The sequence below is a fragment of the Moschus berezovskii genome, chromosome 23, assembly GCF_049115385.1.
Source record: "Moschus berezovskii isolate FMDL1 chromosome 23, NW_MosBer_1.0, whole genome shotgun sequence".
Taxonomy (NCBI): domain Eukaryota; kingdom Metazoa; phylum Chordata; class Mammalia; order Artiodactyla; family Moschidae; genus Moschus; species Moschus berezovskii.
Window position 1 is genome coordinate 61055883 of NC_142482.1, and position 19428 is coordinate 61075310.

Sequence of the window (19428 nt, forward strand, 5' to 3'; positions counted from 1 at the left end):
GAACTGAACCGAACTGAACAGTAATGAGATGAAATGAAATACCGTATGTGAAAAGTTACTGTCTCTTGGTTAAAAGTTACTGTCTCTAGCTGACTCATTTGAGAAAACCCTGATGCTGGGAAAGATTGAAGGCGGGAGAAGAAGGGGACGACAGAGGATGAGATGGTTGGATGCATCACCAACTCATGGACATGAGTTTGAGTAAACTCCGGGAGTTGGTGATGGACAGGGAGGCCTGGCGAGCTGCAGTCCATGGGGTCGCAAAGAGTCAGACACGACCGAGCTGCTGAACTGAACTGAACTGTCTCTTGCAGAACTTTCAATAACATGTAGGTTTTTACATTCTCTTTCTCTGAAGAGTAACTTTCTTCATACTTGAGCCTGAAAGCAAGGTGAAGATCACTTTTATTCTTGTAATCAACTGAGTTTGGGTTTGATTTCGAAGTCTGAGTTCAGAATAGCTGAGCTTCTTATACGTCTCTTGATTGTCAGAGGGGGAGAGTTACAAATATTCTTATAAAATAAGCCTCTAGTTGGCTGAATCCCAAATGTGTTAAAATGTTAAGCATTTTCCCCTCATGGACTTTATTAATACAGAATACTAAATCCTTGGATGTTTATTGACTTATGTGGGTTCCCCCACCCTCACCCCACACCCACTGCTCCATTTCTTTGAATGGTTCTTAACTGTTTTCTTTATGAAGGGTTTCTTTCTTTCTCCTTAATTATCAAATTCAGGTATAATAACTTAGAAGGCTTCTTTCCAAGGAAATAGTGTTCAGAAATATGTTAATGGTTTATATTTTCACCCATATATTTATTGATGTAGTGTGTAGGTTCAGAGAAGGCAATGGCAAGCCACTCCAGTACTCTTGCCTAGAAAATCCCATGGATGGAGGAGCCTGGTAGGCTGCAGTCCAGTGGGGTTGCTAAGGGTCGGACAGGACTGAGCGACTTCACTTTCACTTTCACACATTGGAGAAGGAAATGGCAACCCACTCCAGTGTTCTTGCCTGGAGAATCCCAGGGAAGGGGGAGCCTGGTGGGCTTCCGTCTATGGGGTCACACAGAGTTGGACATGACTGAAGTGACTTAGCAGCAGCAGCAGTGTGTAGGTTGGGATTTCAGAATTCTAATTGTTTCTAGATTCTCACCCAGGTATATCTTTTTAAAAGGTATTATGTATACAGCAATACAGCAGTCTGTATTTACAGTTTATTATATTCTCTGTCCCACGAAGGCAAGGCCATGTGTCGCTGTGTTAAGAATAGCTCAGATACATTATTAAAATAATAACATTAGTACATTACTTTTAAATAAATAATTTTAAAGTGAAAATAAACATGGCGTATGTAGCACAAACCTATTATGGACTTCTTCTGGGAAGTGAGTACAAGCCTGTAAGAGATCTCATCTTGGATATAAAGTAGAGTAATAGACTTTAAGGCAAAAAGAAGCCTAGTAAACTGGCAGTCAGAGGTATGGTGACTTGATTGTGAGGCTCAGCTCCGAGGCGCCAAGCCATGGTCTGAGCTGGAATTTCTCCAGTCTGCGCTGTTTCCCGCAGAACAGTCGTTTGTTTAGCATCTCCCTATACTGCACCCATCCACACAGCTCTTTGGTTTTCAAATGCTTTTTGAATATAAGTTATGGAGAGTGAGGAGGGCATGGGAACCCACTCTAGTATTCTTGCCTGGAGAATCCCAGACAGTAGCCTGACAGGCTACAGTCCTTAGGGTCACAAAAGAGTTGGACATGGCTAAAACGACTTGGCATGCATGCAGTGGAGAGTACTAGATTGGCACCAAAATCCCCTATTTTCTCTAGGTCCAGAAACTGTGGCCTCTTTCTTGTTCATTAGTGGAGTGCTCATACATCAGTCTGTTTTCTCGGCCGTTCTGTGGTCTCCCTGCCCCCCGCCCCACTCTCCATCTCTTTGCAGCATCTTTAACGTGGAGATTAAACGAAGCATCCTGATGTGGGGAAGGATTGGTGGGGAACAGAGGAGTTAAGGTTCAGGTTTGAAGCCTGATTATGGCTGGCTCAGGCTGAGACTGGGACAAATCATTCAAGTCTTAAAAGACAGCATAGTGAAACTCAAGCTTCAGAAAATGATGCTGGCAAACATCTCCTTTAAAAATGTCTCACCAAATTCGCTCGCACGGTGCTGCTTTCGGAGAGTGCCCTAGGACAGGATCTGTCAAGGACTCACTTCAAACTGTTTGTAGTTTTGGAAGAAGCGGCGCTCTCTGAAGGCGGAGTTAAAGCAAACGTCCGCTTATTACTTTAAATATTCAGCAGACGTTTCCAAAGCAACAGACTTAAGCTCGACTTTTCATTTTCAAACCCGAAGCCCATGGTTGCAACCGCGCTGCTTTTTCTCTCCTGCGTTCGGAAGCCTTTGCACCGGAAAGCTGCTGGGGCAGAGCCGCTAGGAAGGGCTGGCCCCGCCCACTGGAAGTCCATGGAGGCGGGGCCTCAGTGGAGGGCGGGGCCTCGGTGGCGCGGCTACGGCTTGGTTGCTCCGAGGGGTGTGGGATCTTCCCCAACCGGGGGTTGAACCCCTGTCGCCTGTCCACTGCGCCACCAGGGAGGTCCCTAAAGTATGTTTTTTAAAAAAACTCAGCTATCAGTTTTGTGAGGTAGGCCTCTGTTGTGAGTATATGAAGGGAGTGTTTTTGTAAACTGGGTGGAATCACAGATAACTATTTGTCATTTCAGCAATGTTTTCCCTCCACATTTATAATACATTGTTTGTAAAATTGTGTGCCTTGCAGTGAAAATTTAACACCTAATTGTATGTCAATCATCTCAATAAAATTGGAAAAAAAACAAATTTAACACCAGCTTTTAAAAATGCCTTTTTATGCATTTCTGTTTGTAGGTATGCATTGTTAAACTAATGAATTCGAATGTAAATTCCAGTACATTTCCTGTGATCCTGACATTTAGCAGAGGAAAGCAAAACTTCAATCCTTCTTTCCTCAGGGAAGACTTTGAAACTCAAATTGCACTGTTGGGAGAAATACTTTCCTTAGAGATAAGTGGGTACAATCTTTATCAAATGACCAGCAGCACAAAGAACAGCCTCAGGAACCACATTTTAATTTCCTGTTGAATGACAGGTGGTATTATGGTTTTGAACCAGAAATGAAAACCCACTCAGATGAAAACGTCCAAGTTTTAGAATGTAGATCAGTCAGAAAACAAAGGAAATCTGGAAACAATGCAACAGTGTACTGTTGTGTCAGCAGTATACTGATTGCCCCAGACCCCAGTTCCGTGTCCAATCCTAGCCCCAGGGGTCACAGCAATGGTCCGCAGGCTGGAGAGACGAGCACACTAAAGGAGCCCGACGGTTCCTGTGAGCTGGCCTTTCCCTCCCGTGGCTTGCGTCCTCTGCGCAAAGCAGGCAGGAGAGACAGACACCCAGCAGAGCCCTCCCTAACCTGTTCTGTGCTGAATTTCTCCTGTTCAGCCTCAGAACCCAGGGAGAACTCAGTGTCCAGAGGAGTTTCAAAATGAGAACTGATAAAAGTCAGAAAAGGAGGAAGAAATACAATCGAGTTCACCTCTTAAAATGTAATGAAAGAAGCCTTCCATGTAGCCTTTTTTTTAATTTACTTGGCTGTGTTGGGTCTGAGATCTTTCTTTGCAGCTCACAGACTCTAGTTGCATCGTGCAGGCTCAGTGGTTGCAGGTAGGGGACTTACCTGCTTCCTCTGCATGTGGGATTATTCCCCAACCAGGGACGGAACCAATGTCCCCTGCATAGCACGGTGGATTCTTAACGACTGGACCACCAGGGAAGTCCTTGTGTAACCTACTTTAGACCGCAGTTGTACTAAATTATGTTGTATATGTCAAAAGAGACCTTTTGGAATTGCGAGTTTCTATTGAAGACACCATTTTTTTCACATGCTAGTAAAATTAACCGTCAGTGCTTGATAGAGAAAAAGTTTTCTTGACACAAAATGGTTGGGGGAAACATGGGAATCAGTCATCTAGGAAAGGAGTTGGTCATCATGGTGTTTTAAAAAATTATCCAAAGTGGCTTTCCTTGATGGCGAACATATAAGAAATCTCAAGGGAGTTCTCATTATGACAACTGACATCTTACTGGAAAGTTTACAGCATTTCTTTCTTGTTGTTGCTATTCTTATTCAGTCATTTTAAATGAAATTCAGCAAATTGTACTTTGGATGTGAACAGTCAGAGCACCTGAGTTTCATGGTACAAGTGGTTTCCCTTAGCCTTTTGTAACTTGCATAATTTTGGGCAGTTTGGTATAATTCGGTATAATCAAAGTGTGTGGAGGTAGAAAGTGATTTTCCGGCATATGCGTTATATTGTCTCCTTTTAATGTTTGTTTGAAAATATGCCCATAATACATTTGTTTGCCTGTGCTGGGTCTTGGTTGTGGCAAGCAGAATCTTCAGCGTGCAAACTCTTGGTTGCAGCAAGTGGGATCTAGTTCCCTGACCGGGGGTCGAACCTGGGCCCCTGCATTGGGAGTGTGGTGCTACTGCCTTGGTGGGTACTGAGGTGGCGGCACGTTTCCAGCCTTTGATTTTGCGCCATCAGCACGGTGACGGTGCAGCCAAAATGGCAGGCAGCATCTCAGTGTTGTTATAAAGTAGTTTCGACGTTGCAGACCCCATGAAAGGTTTCTGGGAGCACCTAATGATCCGTGGACCACTCTTGGAGAACCGACATGGTCGTTAGTCAATGCCAGGGGAGGGCTCTCGCTGGCGGAGGGCAGCAGAGCTCAGCACGACATGGTCCAACGCTGGAGGGAACAGCACAGAGAGGAGACGGAGGGAGGCCAGCTCCAACACTTAGGGTGTGTTGGGCCCCTTCCCTCCGACCCCCAGCAGGTCCCACCCGCTGCGACGCAGGACAGACGGCCCGCACACGGCCGCACAAGGCCCGCACGTGCTGCGGCGGAAGGGCACGCCCCTGCCCAGAGGAGTGCGAGATACTGAAAGCTGGGAGCCCGCCCGGACATCACCACACCCACGGAGCAGAGCAGAGGCGCTCCCGGTGAGCCCGGGGCAGCGACGTCCATCCCCGCACGAGGCAACAAAGGACCAGGCTGTGTGGCTTCTTTGCCTCGGCGAGGAACCGTCCAGGGCCAAGGGTCCTGCTCATGTGTGACCGAGCGGGCGGAGGGACCGTGGACAGGAGGGCCTTCTCGACAGGAGTGTGTGGCCCGCTCCACGTCAGCCTGACCTGCTGCTTCTCTTTGTGTAACCTCATCTATTAACAGTTGCTTTCCTTCCTTTTTTTTTTTTTTTGGTCAAATTATTTTGCCTTAATGTATTCTGTAATGCTTTCTCGTTCACAATTATTATAAAACTTAATCATATAGAGGTTTGCTTTTAAAAATTAATACTGGAGGAAATAGGCATCATTTAAAACTTATAACCAAATAGCAGTGAATCCAAAGCAGTAAATAAGTGCCGGATGGCTGTGTATTACAGGTTTCCCCGATGGTTCAGGGGTTAAGAATCCACGTGCAGTGCAGGAGGCTCAGGAGACTGCAGTTTGAGCCCTCGGTCAGGAAGATCTGGAGAAAGAAAGGGGAAGCCACTCCAGCATGTGCCTGGGAAATCGCCTGGACAGAGGAGCCTGGCGAGCTGCAGTCCATGGGGTCACAAGAGTCGGACCTGCCTGAGTGACCGCACTGCCACCACTGGGTATTACAAATAAAACCCAAACTTGCAGGACTCGTTTCATCTTCGTATCTGGGGAGGCATGTGGTCGGTTTCTCTCATTCCCTTCTCCTCTTGTTTTCTGCCTTCTTAGAGCCTCTTGCCATTTTCACAGACTATTTGGAATGAATAATGCTGGATCCTGTCTACTCTGGGTTTAATAACTGAGAACCCACTTCTTGTTGCACAGAGGCTTATCGGCAGATAATGTGAGAAGCAGGGACATCGGCTACGGAGCTGGGTGATTTCGCCCCTGTTCCTACGTGGGGAGTAGCCCTGTGTTTCCCTCCTTCTTGAAAGAGATCATGGCTGCTGGAGTCCTGCTCACTTCATTGGAGGCACGTGCTCGCCTCTCTCGAGGGCAGCTTTGGTGTGCCCTGCTAGCAGGAAGGTGTCTGTTTCCTCTGAGCAGTGGGCACTGCCTCAAGCTTGAAGTCCTAGGTAGAGTTTTGGGCAGAGTTTGAATTATTTTAGAGTGTTGTTGGTCAGTTGCTCAGTTGTGTCAGACTCTGTGACCCCGTGGACTGCAGCACACCAGGCTTCCCTGCCCTCCACTGCCTCCTGGAGTTTGCTCAGACTCATGTCCATTGAGTCAGTGATGCCATCTAACCATCTCATCCTCTGTCACCCCCTTCTCCTCTTGCCTTCAATCTCTCCCAGCAACAGCATCATGTTTTAGATTAAATTCCTAATGTATAAGAATGGCTTGTAAACCCTGAAATGGTATCCACTGGAGAGGGGCCAGTGAGACAGTTTCCAATTTTTAAGTACACATGAGTTCATTCATCTTTCCAGGGACAAAAGTTACAGATGGTTACATTTCTGCAACAAGAACCATCTATCGACAATCTGAAACATTGTGCTTTGTTTGTCTTATTTGGATAATATGAATGGTTGCCCTAATTACACAATTCATGTGAAAAGTACTTTGTAACCTGTAAGGTGTGTACAGATATTACTGGAAGTTAGTAAAGTAAGATAGGAAGGCAACTGAGCTGAGGGTCAAACACTTGCCAGAAACAGGCTGCCTAAGACACACAGAGGCGATCGGAGTCTGCAAGGTGAACTTCATCTTGAGACCATCTTTCAGTGTTGCTCCTTTTTATAAACTGTAAGTTTGTTTTTGTACTTTTTTCATCAGGACTTAGTTTTGATACAATCAATGTGTATTAATCTGTAAATATTTGTACAGACTTACATTGTATCTGTACTAATTATAATTCGTAGAATTAAAATGAGTATTTCTGATTGGTCTTCATGATCATTTTGAACATTAGAGAGCATCTAAATATGCAGAACAGGGAATTTAACCATGGTTTTATGATAACTTTAACTGGTGATATAATCTATAAACATATCGGATCACTGTGATTCACAACAGAAGCTGAAACAGTATTGTACATCAACTATTTTAGGAAAGAAGCAAAGGTGCTTGAACAAGAGATTAAAGTGAAAATTTTAGATTATGATTTTTATTTGTGAATTTTATGACTATTGCAAATAAATTGACTACATGATGCAATTTTATAATGTTAAATAAACACAATATATGCCAATCTGTATACTATGAAGATTAAATTGAAAGGTGTTTAGTTATTTAACTGAATAATTTTATCATAAGATTCTTAAAAAAGCAAACTCCTGGTACATATCAGAGATTCGGTTGATAAAACTTTCAGTTGAGTTCTACGAATACTCATCGAGTCCCTCTCGTGTACCAGCTGCGCTGCTTTAGAAACTCATCTATCACTTAAAGCTCGGTGGTGGCTGTTCAGTCGCTCAGTTGTATCTGGCTCTTTGTGATGCCACGGACTGCAGCACAGCAGGTTTTCCTGTCCTTCACTGTTATCCTGGACTTTGCTCAAACTCATGTCCATCGAGTCGGTGATGCCATCCAACCACCTCATCCTCTGTCGTCCCCTTCTCCTCCTGCCCTCAATCCTTCCCAGCCTCAGGGTCTTTTCCAATGAGTACATCTGAAATAAGTCAGTTGCGACAAAGTGACCCTGCCTTTATTGGCTGGGGATTTTCTGTGTGTGTCTCTGTGTGTGTGTGTGTCTATGGACATCTTCCACGAGAGGGCAGCAAAGGACCATCCTGATTTTGTTCTCATGCGGTCTTCCACTAGAGACTAGCTCCCGCTGCAAACAAACATCAGGCATCTTCAAAGAGTGAGGAAAACAGAGGGCACGGTTATGGCTTCACGTGGTTTCCGTGTTGTCTTCCGCGCGGCCTAACGTGGTGTTTGTACTGCGGAGTATAAGTATCACGCCCGATGGACCTTGGTTTCGGAGAGAGCCTTGTAACTGAAAGCTGGCTGTGGGGTCAGCTGTGGGGGTTTGAGTGCTGGAAGCATGGCTTACCAGCTGTGTGACCTGGAAAGACTACTTAAATGCTGTGAGGCTGTTTCCCCATTTAGTAAAAAAAAAAAAACAAAACAGCTGGGGCGTGATTAGAATAGCAATCCCTCCGTCACATGGTTTCAGTAAGCACAGGGAATTTTTATGGCCAGGAGAGGCTGAAAACAATGAGCGAGTAGAACTAGAAAAGACTATTCTGATAGCTCTGCTTCCCCGGAAAAAAATCCTGCTAAGGGTCTGAAAAGGAGAGCATAGCCCGTTACAGAGGTAGCGACATATATAGATAGATATTTTTTAAAATTAACTTTTGGCCGTGCTGGTCTCTGCTGCTGTGTCTGGGTTTTCTCCGGTTGTGGTGAGCAGGGGCTGCTCTCTTGTTTCAGGCGTACAGCACAGTGACTTATCTACATATGCTGTTTTTCAGATTCTTTTCCTTTATAGGTTATTACAAGATGTTGGATATCGTTCCATGAACGATACAATAGGTCCCTGTTGTTCATCTGTTTTGTATATAAGACAGTGTCATTCTCCATCATAGAAAAAGGAAGAAATTGGGGGAACAACTGTGGATCGAAGCTTTCCTCTGACTGGGTCAGAGCTCCTTCACGCACACATTTTCCCTTATCAGTCTTTATAATTTTCAAAGCAGTATAATCCTGTATCCAAAGCCTAATGTTTTAACTTGTTTGTATGTTTATTGCAGGGCATTTACAAAGTATAAACATTCAGAAGAGAATCACCCACCATCCTACAAGAGGCTGTATATCTTCTCGGTCCTGTCTGCCACCCCCACACACGGGCCCACCCTCATGAAGGGTCGGAACATGCCCGCTGTGTGCGACCACCTTATTCCTGTAATAATGCATGATGGCACAGCTCTCGATAGGCCGTGTCGATGCGTGTCGTGGCTGCAGAGGCCGTGTGCTGTAGGCTGCCCGGGAATGGTGCTCTCCTCGTCCCTCCCACCCTGCAGGGACAGCCACACTGGTCGTTAAACTGTGAAAAGACCTCCTCACTGCTGGGGAAGTGGTGCTGCCTGAGTCCTCAGTGCCCACGGAACCTCGCCGGCAGCCACAGGGCGAATGGCTGGCCCATCGGGGGACTCCCGGGTCCTGCTCCGGTGCTTGGCCAGCATGATTTCCAAATGCCAGCGCCCACCCCAGTGGTCTTAGCTATCGTTCTTGAATGGAACGTGATGTCGCATTTTGTTGATAATATTTCATCTGTTTCTAAGAAAGTGTTTTTGTCTTAAATATGTATTTTAAAGTCTTCTTGACAGATTTCATTGAAATGTCATGATATCTTGAGAAATCAATAGGTTTTCTCTAAAAAAAACTTTTTATTTTGTATTGGGGTATAGCCAGTTGGAGAAGGAAATGGCAACCCACTCCAGTGTTCTTGCCTGGAGAATCCTAGGGATGGCAGAGCCTGGTCGGCTGCCGTCTATGGGGTCGCACAGAGTTGGACACGACTGAAGCGACTTAGCAGCAGCATAGCCAGTTAACAATGTAGTGATGGTTTCAGGTGGACGGCTAAGGGACTCAACCACACATACACACGAGTCCGTTCTCCCCCAGACTCCCCCCCCATCCAGGCCGCCACATAACTGAGCAGAGTTCCCCGTGCTGTATAGCAGGTCCTTGCTGGTGACCCATTTTAAATACTGCACTTTGTACACGTCCATCCCCAACTCCCTAACCCTTTCCCTCATCCTTCCCTCCAGGTAACTGTGAGTTCATTCTCTGAGTCTGTGAGCCTTTTTCTGTTTTGTAGGTAAGTTCATTTGTATCAGAAATCCATAGGTTTTCATGGGTAATTGGCCTCTCAAATTATCACCACAATTAATGTAATAATACATAACTGATTGGAATGGTGGTTTGGGCATATAAAAATCCAATTTAAACCCAGAATGTACCTGATTTTATTTCCTTCTTGATAGAGCAGAAACCATGATACTTGGGTAGAATTCATTGTTTTTGTGTAGCTTTAAATTCAAACATTCAATGCATTTCTCTTTTGAGTATGATATTTTTTACTATAGTAGTATATTACACTTCAGCACCTTTCAATACTGTTCTTACTTGTTCTTTCCTCGTTTATCCATTCCTGACACACCCATAAATATGTTTTCGGATATCTTTTATGTTTTTCCAGTCTTGACTAGAATATCATATCTCATATCATTTGGTTAATTTTTTTATAATGTAATATCTGCATTTGTCCTCATTTTACTTACTGGCTTTTATCTATTTTAAACAGACAGCTTTGTTATCAGGCTTGGATTTAAAAAAGAAAAAAAGTTGAAATTTTTATTTATCCGAATCTTCAGAGTGTGTCTCTGATTGTTTTGTTTGTGTCATGAAATGGCAATGAGTTTTGCTGTTGTTTGGCCACACCACGCTGCATGTGGGATCTTACTTCCCCGACCAGGGATCAAACCAGCAACCCCTGCAGTGGGAGCAGGAAGTCTTCATCACTGGACTGTGAGTTTTTATGGAAAATTTCCAAGTCGTCTCTTTTTGGCCCCAGGAGGAGAGGTTTTCTTCAATTCTCAGATGATGACATCTGCTGCCATCAGGATTTGAGGTCAGCCCGCACCTGCTCCTGCAATGGCGTTCTAATTAGTTTAGTTGAGGGGAAGGCAAGTGCCCGCCTGCTGACTTTACTGTCAGGTATGCGGCGTGATTTTGCCTTGCCTTCATCTCCATTTCTGCCATCCTCATCTAAGCCACCAGAATGTCAGAATGTCTCTCTGCTTGTATTTCTTTACTCCTAAAGCAGCAGAGTGATGCTTAAAACATTAATCAGAGCAAAGATCCCTCAGGTTTTCTCCTTGTACATCAAATAAAATCCAAATTGCTTATTGTGGTTCAGAAGCCCTTATATGTTCAGTCCTCCCTAAATTTTCTCTTGAGCTCTTTAAGCTCCAGACACACCCTCTTTTCCTCTATTTCAATCTCTAAGCTTCTTCTAGTCTTAAAATCCTTCTGGGTGTTCTTCCTCTGCCAAGACTTCTCTTCCTTTCATCTTCAGTGTTCCCCACTCCTGGCTTTGAAGCCTTGGCTGGAAGGTCACGTTTTCAATGCCTCTCAGTCTCAAGTAGCCTCTCACCCCTAACTCACCAGTCACCTTCCCCTGTTGCCCTATTTTATTTCCTCCTCATGACTCGAGACTGTATCCAATTGTCCCTTCTACTTTGCATGCTTTCCCAGCGGCTCAGCAGTAAAGAATCTCCAGGTACTGTAGGAGATGCAGGAGACGCGGCTTCGATCCCTGAGCCAGGAAGATCTCCTAGAGTAGGAAATGGCAACCCACTCCAGTATTCTTTCCTGGGAGATTCCATGGACAGAAGAACGTGGCGGGCTACAGTCCCCAGGGTTCCAAAGAGTCGGACACAATGGAGCAAGCCTATGCAGTCGTCACCCAAGTCCCCAGTCATCTATAGAAAGTGGCTGAATCTAGCTCCTGAATAATAGTTCTTCTTAGGAAAATTTTAGACACGTACTTTAATTCTATAGCTGCTGACAAGTGTTTTATTTTACAGAATAAAAGGCATCTCGCCTGGGCTGAAAGCACAGGGCCTGTCTTTGCAAGCCTTTCCTTTCTCTTGTAGAAAGCAGTTTCTTAGCTGTCCTGTGTCATGGTAATGTTGAATTCTCTGTTGGAGGGCTAGGGTTTTTGGTTTCCTTGATGTTCCTTGGCTTTGAGGTTTTGTTTAAGATTTGTGTTTTAGGATGAAACATTTCCATGGTTACACCCACTTCTTTACCATCCTTGGGCGGAGGGGGGGGGGAGGGGGAACCACGATGACAAATAGAGGGATCCGATTCCTGGATTTCTACACAGAAGTCTTTTGTATCTGCCTACCTATGAAACTTCTTGGGCAACTTCCATTTCCGTGCATTTATTCCCTTGAATGCTTTTCTTAAATGAAGCATGTTTCAAGATTAGGAATAAATGACTTGGATTGGCAAATTAAACAGGGATGGCCTATGTTGTGTTAATGGCCTAAATTCAATGTGAGATGAATTTAGAGGTAAGTGTGTGAAGGGAGAGATTATTTCAGAGGCAAAACTGAAGAGCAGCATCAGGCAGTAATCACACACTTGTGTAAAGAATCAATACGGCATTCAGAGAGAGTGTGTTCAGAAATAGCATTCCGTTTTTTTAAGTACAAAATTTCATGTCAAAATATTAGAACGAACGTCCGCGCTTTTACTGAGGTGGAGCCGTGAAACTCATTTTTCCTCAGACAGTCTGTATGCTTGTTGCAGCGCCGCTGGTCCAGACACGCACACTCCAGCACTTGGGGAGCACTGCAAAGCGTGTGCATCTGAATTCACACTCATGAGATAATTTCAGCTGAGATGAGGGAGCAAGTGAGAGACCTCGGCATTAATGTAAAGTCTAAATTATGGGAAAGTAGTGCAGCCTTTTTTAAGTTAAAGTAATAGCTTATACTGTATTATTCAGGGAGGGGATGAGAATTTTAATTCGAAGCTTAAGTGTTCATGTGCAGACAGTTTGGCTGGTGGCTGACTGTCAAGTATTTAGGGACTTGCAGCACCTGCTATCACCCCGATTTGCCTGAGCCTTCGGTCCTGTCTTTCTCTCATGAGCGGCCTCCTCCTTTTGTTTCTGTTTGTAATCTGTTTGGCTGCATCAGGCCTTAGTTGCAGGATCCTTTGTTATGACACAGGCTCAGCTGCTCCCACAAAACATAGGATCTTAGTTCCCCAACCAGGGGTCAAACATGGGTCCCCTGCATCGAAAGGCAGATTCTTCACCACTGGACCACCAGGACGTTCTTAGAGACCTCCTCTTGTACTTCCATCTCTCTTTCCTCCCCTGACCTAGTTCAATTATCAGTTCAGTCGCTCAGTCGTGTCCGACTCTTTGCAACCCCATGGACTGCAGGACACCAGGCCTCCCTTGTCCATCACCAACTCCTGGAGCTTACTCAAACTCATGTCCATCGAGTCGGTGATGACACCCAACCATCTCATCCTCTGTCGTTCCCTTCTCCTCCTGCCTTCAATCATTCCCAGCATCAGGGTCTTTTCCAATGAGTCAGTTTTTTGCATCAGGTGGCCAAAGAAAGTACTGGAGCTTCAGCTTCAACATCAGTCCTTCCAGTGAATATTCCTTGAATAAATGTTTCAGTAGATAAACTCCCAGAAGTGGAGCTGTGAGGGCAAATGAGTGGAAAGATTTAAATCTAAGAAACACCAGCAAATCACCTTAAAGAGTACACCAATTTATACTCCAAATAAAATGCAAGATAGTGACCTTTTTTTTTCTTTTTTACTACATTCTTACTGGCTCAGGACATTATCCTTTTAAAGAAAATATTTGCCAGTCTGATGGTGTGCTGATGATTCAGAACATGCCCCCAGTGTGTGGCGTCTGAGCACATTGAATATTTTAAGCTGAAGAACTTTAAAAATGGCAGACTTCTTGCTCCAACATCTTTTAAAGTTCTATTTTATTGAAGTATAGTTTGTTTACAATGTTGTGTTAATTTCTGTTGTATAGTAAAGTGACTTAGTTATATGTATATACATTATGTATATTCTCTGTTATCCATATATATGTATTTCTTTTTCATTATGGTTTATCCTAGGATACTGAATACAGTCCCCTATGCTGTATGGTAGGACCTACGTAACAGCATCTGCTAACCCTAAACTCCAATGCTTCTCTCCCCCACCCCCCACCCCTTGGCAACCACAAGTTTGTCCTCTATATTTGTGAGTCTGCTTCTGAGTCTTGGATATGTTTATCTGTGTTGTATTTTAGATTCTGGGCTTCCCTGGTGGCTCAGTGGTAAAGATCCACCTGCCAATGCGGGAGACATGGGTTAGATCCCGGGGTTGGGAAGACCCCTTGGAGAAGGAAATGGCAACACGATCCAGTATTCTTGCCTGGGAAATCCCACAGACCGAGGAGCCTGGTGGTCTACAGTCCATGGGGTCGCAAGAGTTGGACATGACTCAGGGGCTAAAGCACAGCAACATTTAAGATTCCATGTATCAGTTAGTTCAGTTGCTCAGTCGTGTCTGACTCTTTGTGATCCCATGGACTGCAGCACACCAGGCTTTCCTGTTCTTCACGAACTCCCAGAGCTTACTTAAACTCATGTCCATGGAGTCGGTGATGACTTCCAACCATCTCATCCTCTGTCATCCCCTTCTCCTCCTGCCTTCAATCTTTCCCAGCATCAGGGTCTTTTCCAATGAGTCAGTTCTTCGAACCAGGTGGTCAACGTATTGGAGCTTCAGCTTCAGCATCAGTCCTTCAGCATCAGTGAATATTTAGGACTGATTTCCTTTAGGACTGACTGGTTGGATCTCCTTGCAGTCCAAGGGACCTCAAGAGTCTTCTCCAACACCACAGTTCAAAAGCATCAGTTCTTCGGTGCTCAGCTTTCTTTATAGTTCAACTCTCCCATCCATACATGATTACTGCAAAAACCATAGCTTTGACTAGATGGACCTTTGCTGGTGAAATAATGTCTCTGCTTTTTAATATGCTGTCTAGGTTCATCATAGCTTTTCTTTCAAGGAGCAAGTGTCTTTTAATTTCATGGCTGCAGTCACCATCTGCAGTCATTTTGGAGCCCAATAAAATAAAGTCTGTCACTGTTTTCATTGTTTCCACATCTATTTGCCACATATTAGTGATATCAAATGGTATTTGTCTTTCTCTTTCTCAACACCTTTGTTGAAAAATCTCTCCCTCATGATTTGAGGTGTCACTTTTATAATACACAACATGGTCTATATATTTGAGTCTATATCTGGACTCTCTCTTCTTGTATAAAGAAGTACACTTGACTTTGTATAAAAATCTTATACTTGTCTATCTCATTAAAATCTCTTACTGAAAGATCCTGCATGCCTCAACTAAGACCCAATGCAGCTAATAAATAAATAAATATAAAAAATAAAATCTCTTACTATTTCTTGCATCATGTCTGTTGATTCTTTGTGATTTTCTGTTCAAATTATCATATCATTCTCTAAGATTATCTTCGATCCTTTTCAATCTTTCTAATCCTTTTCATTCAATTTATCTTTCTTATGTACTTAGATCCTTCAAGTCATGGTTGCTCATTAAAAATGTTTTTTAAATTTAAAAACACACAAACAAATAAATATGAAAACACACAAAGCCAAAAACAAAAACAAAAAATCAAACCTTTTCTACATTTTAACCCTAAGGCTGAAGAAGCTGAAAACTAAACTCAAAATTTGAAATTTAGGGTTGCTGAGTTACTCTATCAGTTAAAGTCACAATTCATGTCAGTAAAAGTTAGAACACAGAGTTGGGGAAAATCAAGACATGAATTAGCAAGGGGATATTTGAGAGGGTTCAGAGAACTCCATAGGGAATTCATCCAACTTACAATAACAACAAACATTTGATTAAAAGATGGGCAGAGGAACTAAATAGGCATTTTTTCAAATAACATGTTTCACTGCATCTGAGTCACATTAGCAAAGAAAACACAACTTCTTTTTTAAAGACATCAGTGATAAGTTTATTGGCTAAAGGCATGTATCACTCAGCTTCTCACTTGCGGACACCCTCCAGGTTAGATTATTGGGACCTTAGAAAACATGACTGGTATAGAATATGTTCCAAGTTTTACGTGTTCATGTTCAAGCTAGTGTGTAATAATCCCTTGATGAAGTAATTAAATAACGTAGACTTCTAAGCTGGATGCAACTGAAACAGGCTTGCTCCGCGACTACCTTCTCCATCCTTGGCTGTTGCCCAGGGAGTGGACGACAAAGCCCTGCTTTTTCCTGCTTCCTCTTCTCCCGTTGTTTTGTTCTCGTATAGCCGACTTCTTTTACAGGCAGGAAAGAATCTCTATGCAGGGCTTAACCCAACAAAGCAGGGCAGCAGCAGCGCTGGCACAACATCAAGGGGAAGTTTGTAAAAGAACTGCCTGGATTCATGTTCTGTGCTTTCCTCCCTGACTGCACTTGGACCGTAACAGAGGCGGACGATCCTGCTGACCTGCATGCCTTGGCCACTCCTGGGCGCTTTCCTTCCTGTATAAGCTGAGCAGTGCCTCTATCCTCAGGCTGGCTTCGCTTTAGAACCAAAAGAGGAGAGCTCGCCTATGCCCTTTAAGTCTACTTGTAGTCACATTTTCTAAAACTATTGGTCCAACGTTTAATGAATGTGGTAACATTTGTATACCTGGAGTGAGCCTTTTGCTTCAGGAAGACACTGGCTAACACATGAGTACTCAAAATATGCCGACTGAAAATTAACTTTTTAAAAAAACAATTCCGAAGTTTCTGAAACATGTAGTGGTACTTTTTAAGAATTCCCTTCAGAACTTTAAGCATATTCTTAACAAACATCAGTGGTGATAGATCTTAATCCACTAATCCTGGATTCGATCATTGCCAATAATCATTCGAAGTTAACTCTGAATGTATAATGCAGAAGATAAGCAATGCCAAATGTTTATTTTATTTTTTAAAATAATTTTTTAATAATTTTTTGGCTGCAAAGTGAGGCATGCAGGATCTTCTTTCCACAACAGGGAACCCATGCCCCCTGAAGTGGGAAACCACTGCATCACTAGGGAAGTCCCCAAACTTTTATTTTTAAAAAAATTATTTTTAAGATGCAGCTATAAGTGACTAGATTTTGGTTTGTGGTGGATAAATTCACTTGTAATCTGCTCCAGCAAGTTACTTTACACAGAAGCATTATCATCATAAAGACTATTGAACATTAATGTACATGCTCTGCTGCAGTTTGTGTTTATAAATTTTTTGAAAATTTCTTTATCTTACCAGCCCCTTTTGTGGATACTGTGTAGAAAATGCACTATTTTATTATTGTTTTATTATCAGCAGTAGCATTTATTGAGGAATATTGTCTTTTGCCCAGTAGTGCTAATTCTAAATTAAATTATGTAAATTTCAACTAGCATGACACCAAACATTAGAATACCTTGATAATCTGTGTTTTTATGGTGCGTTTAGACCATTGATGTGGGCCTGTGATTTTGAGGAAGTCTTGCCAAGTCTCAAAAGCAAACAGACCTGTTTGAATATATTTATTTTAACGGTAGGTGAGATAAGGCAAATAAATGCCAAGGATGTAACAAGCATTCAATAAACATTCAGTTCAGTTCAGTTCAGTCGCTCAGTCATGTCCGACTCTTTGCGACCCCAAGAATCACAGCACAGCAGGCCTCCCTGTCCATCACCATTGTTAGGATTATCGTTTTTACTCGTCAGCTCCAAAATTCACCCCTTGTGTATCTTCATGCTGCTTTAGTGTGACTGAGACCCTGCTGTTTGCTACCCCGTCTTTTTCACTCATAGAATGTCACTTCCAACATTCTGTTTCAAGTCACATCGAAGTAAGCCTTCATTTTACTGACTGTCACAGGGCATCTTTCCACATAAAATGAACCGATTTATAGTCATTGCTCACAGCTGTTTCTTTCTTTTTTTTGAAGGAAAGTCCATTTTCCTTAGTTGATTGCGAAGAACAGTGATTAATTCAGCTTACCAGCCTGCAGCAGCAAAATGCTGAACAGGGCCTCATTGTGAGAAGCCCACTGGTCCCTTAAACCTACATTTCTGAGTTTGTCAGGATTTCCTGCGCCTGGCCTGGAGTTCCAGAGGTCACTTAATCCACCCTCCTCCTGTCTCCTTCCCTATTTTTAAAGACCTCTCAGTGAAAATAGAGCCTGTTTCTCCCTGGCACTGGGCCATGGGCAGAGGGGAATTTGGCGGCCTCTGTGTTTCAGGATTCTGTGGTCAGGAGAGGGGGTGCCTTCCTCCCCAGGTGACTCGGCAGTACCTGGGAGGGCAGTCTGACGCTGCAGTTGCTGGAGACGTTTAAGGGGCAAAGGCAGGCCTGGCTCTCTCCTCCCTGCCTGCGTCCAGAGTGGGAGGAGGTTTGCGGTCATGAAACCCAGAGGAGGCATCAGGGTAGCGGGCAAACACGCTGTGCTCCTCCTCCCGCGGCTCCTCTGCAAGGGAGACCCCCTGGAGGACCCAGGGGCGGGGCAGACCGAGGGAGACCCCCTGCTGGACCCAGGGGCGGGGCAGACCCGCGGAGACCCCTGCTGGACCCAGGGGCGGGGCAGACCCGGGGAGACCCCCTGGAGGACCCAGGGGCCGGGCAGACCCGGGGGCGTGCGGAGGAGGGAGGGGAGTGAGCTGCAGCGGGAGGCGCGGGCCTTCCCCACAGCTGACCGCCAGGCGGGCGCCAGCTGGCCGGGCCGGGCCTTGGTGGTCGGACGACCCGGAGGCACCTCCTCTCTGGCGGCCGCGGCCCAGCTCGGTGGACCGGGCCTTGCGGACGTGCTCGGTGGCTGCCTGGACTCCCCCCTTTGCTCTGCAGGGTGACCTTGGACCGAAGCGTCTGTGCTCGTCTGCAGAGCAGTCACCGCCCCGCCGGCGTGGGCTTGGGCCCTGGGCCTGCCCTGACATCTCCTGCCGTCCAGCCGGGGAGGAAAAGTGGGCCCGGGCGACCGGTCGGGCCTGCGGGCCGGGGAGGAGGAGTGGGCCCGGGCGGCCGGTCGGGCCTGCGGGCCGGGATGCAGGAAGCGACAGCCTTCCTTCCTTCACTGCCTCACTCCTCCGGCCCCGAGCTGTGCTTATTCTTTCTGTCGCGCTCGTACGTGTGTCTTAAAGCTCATCTATCTTCATGTTTTCCTTTTTTTAAAAGTTAACAAAAATTTTACCTCTTCCTTTCCCCAGCTCTCTGTTCCATCCATCAGCAGTTCTGAACCCCTACTGCATCGGTTCCTGCTGCTGCTAAGTCACTTCAGTCGTGTCCGACTCTGTGTGACCCCATAGACGGAAGCCCACCAGGCTCCCCCGTCCCTGGGATTCTCCAGGCAAGAACACTGGAGTGGGTTGCCATTTCCTTCTCCAATGTGTGAAAGTGAAAAGTGAAAGTGAAGTCACTCAGTCGTGTCCGACCCTTAGCGACCCCACGGACTGCAGCCTACCAGGCTCCTCCATCCATGGGATTTTCTAGGCAAGAGTCCTGGAGTGGCGTGCCGTTGCCTTCTCGTTAGTTAGATGTTATTCACGGAAACCTTATGCCGGGGGCGGTAAAATGCACCGCAGTCATTTTATTCACTTCGTCCTGACGACAAGTTGCACCAGTCGTGTTTCCTAGCTTGGTAACATAATATTTTAGTCTTAGAGTTTCTCCAGAACTCTCCCATATATATATTTTTCATATATTTAAAATTCCTGGACTTCTCTGAAGGAGGCATTCTTTGGACCCCTAATTTGCAGACGTGGAAGTAATGGCTCAGGAGACTCTGCAGAGAGTCTGTGGCGGGGCCAGGCTGG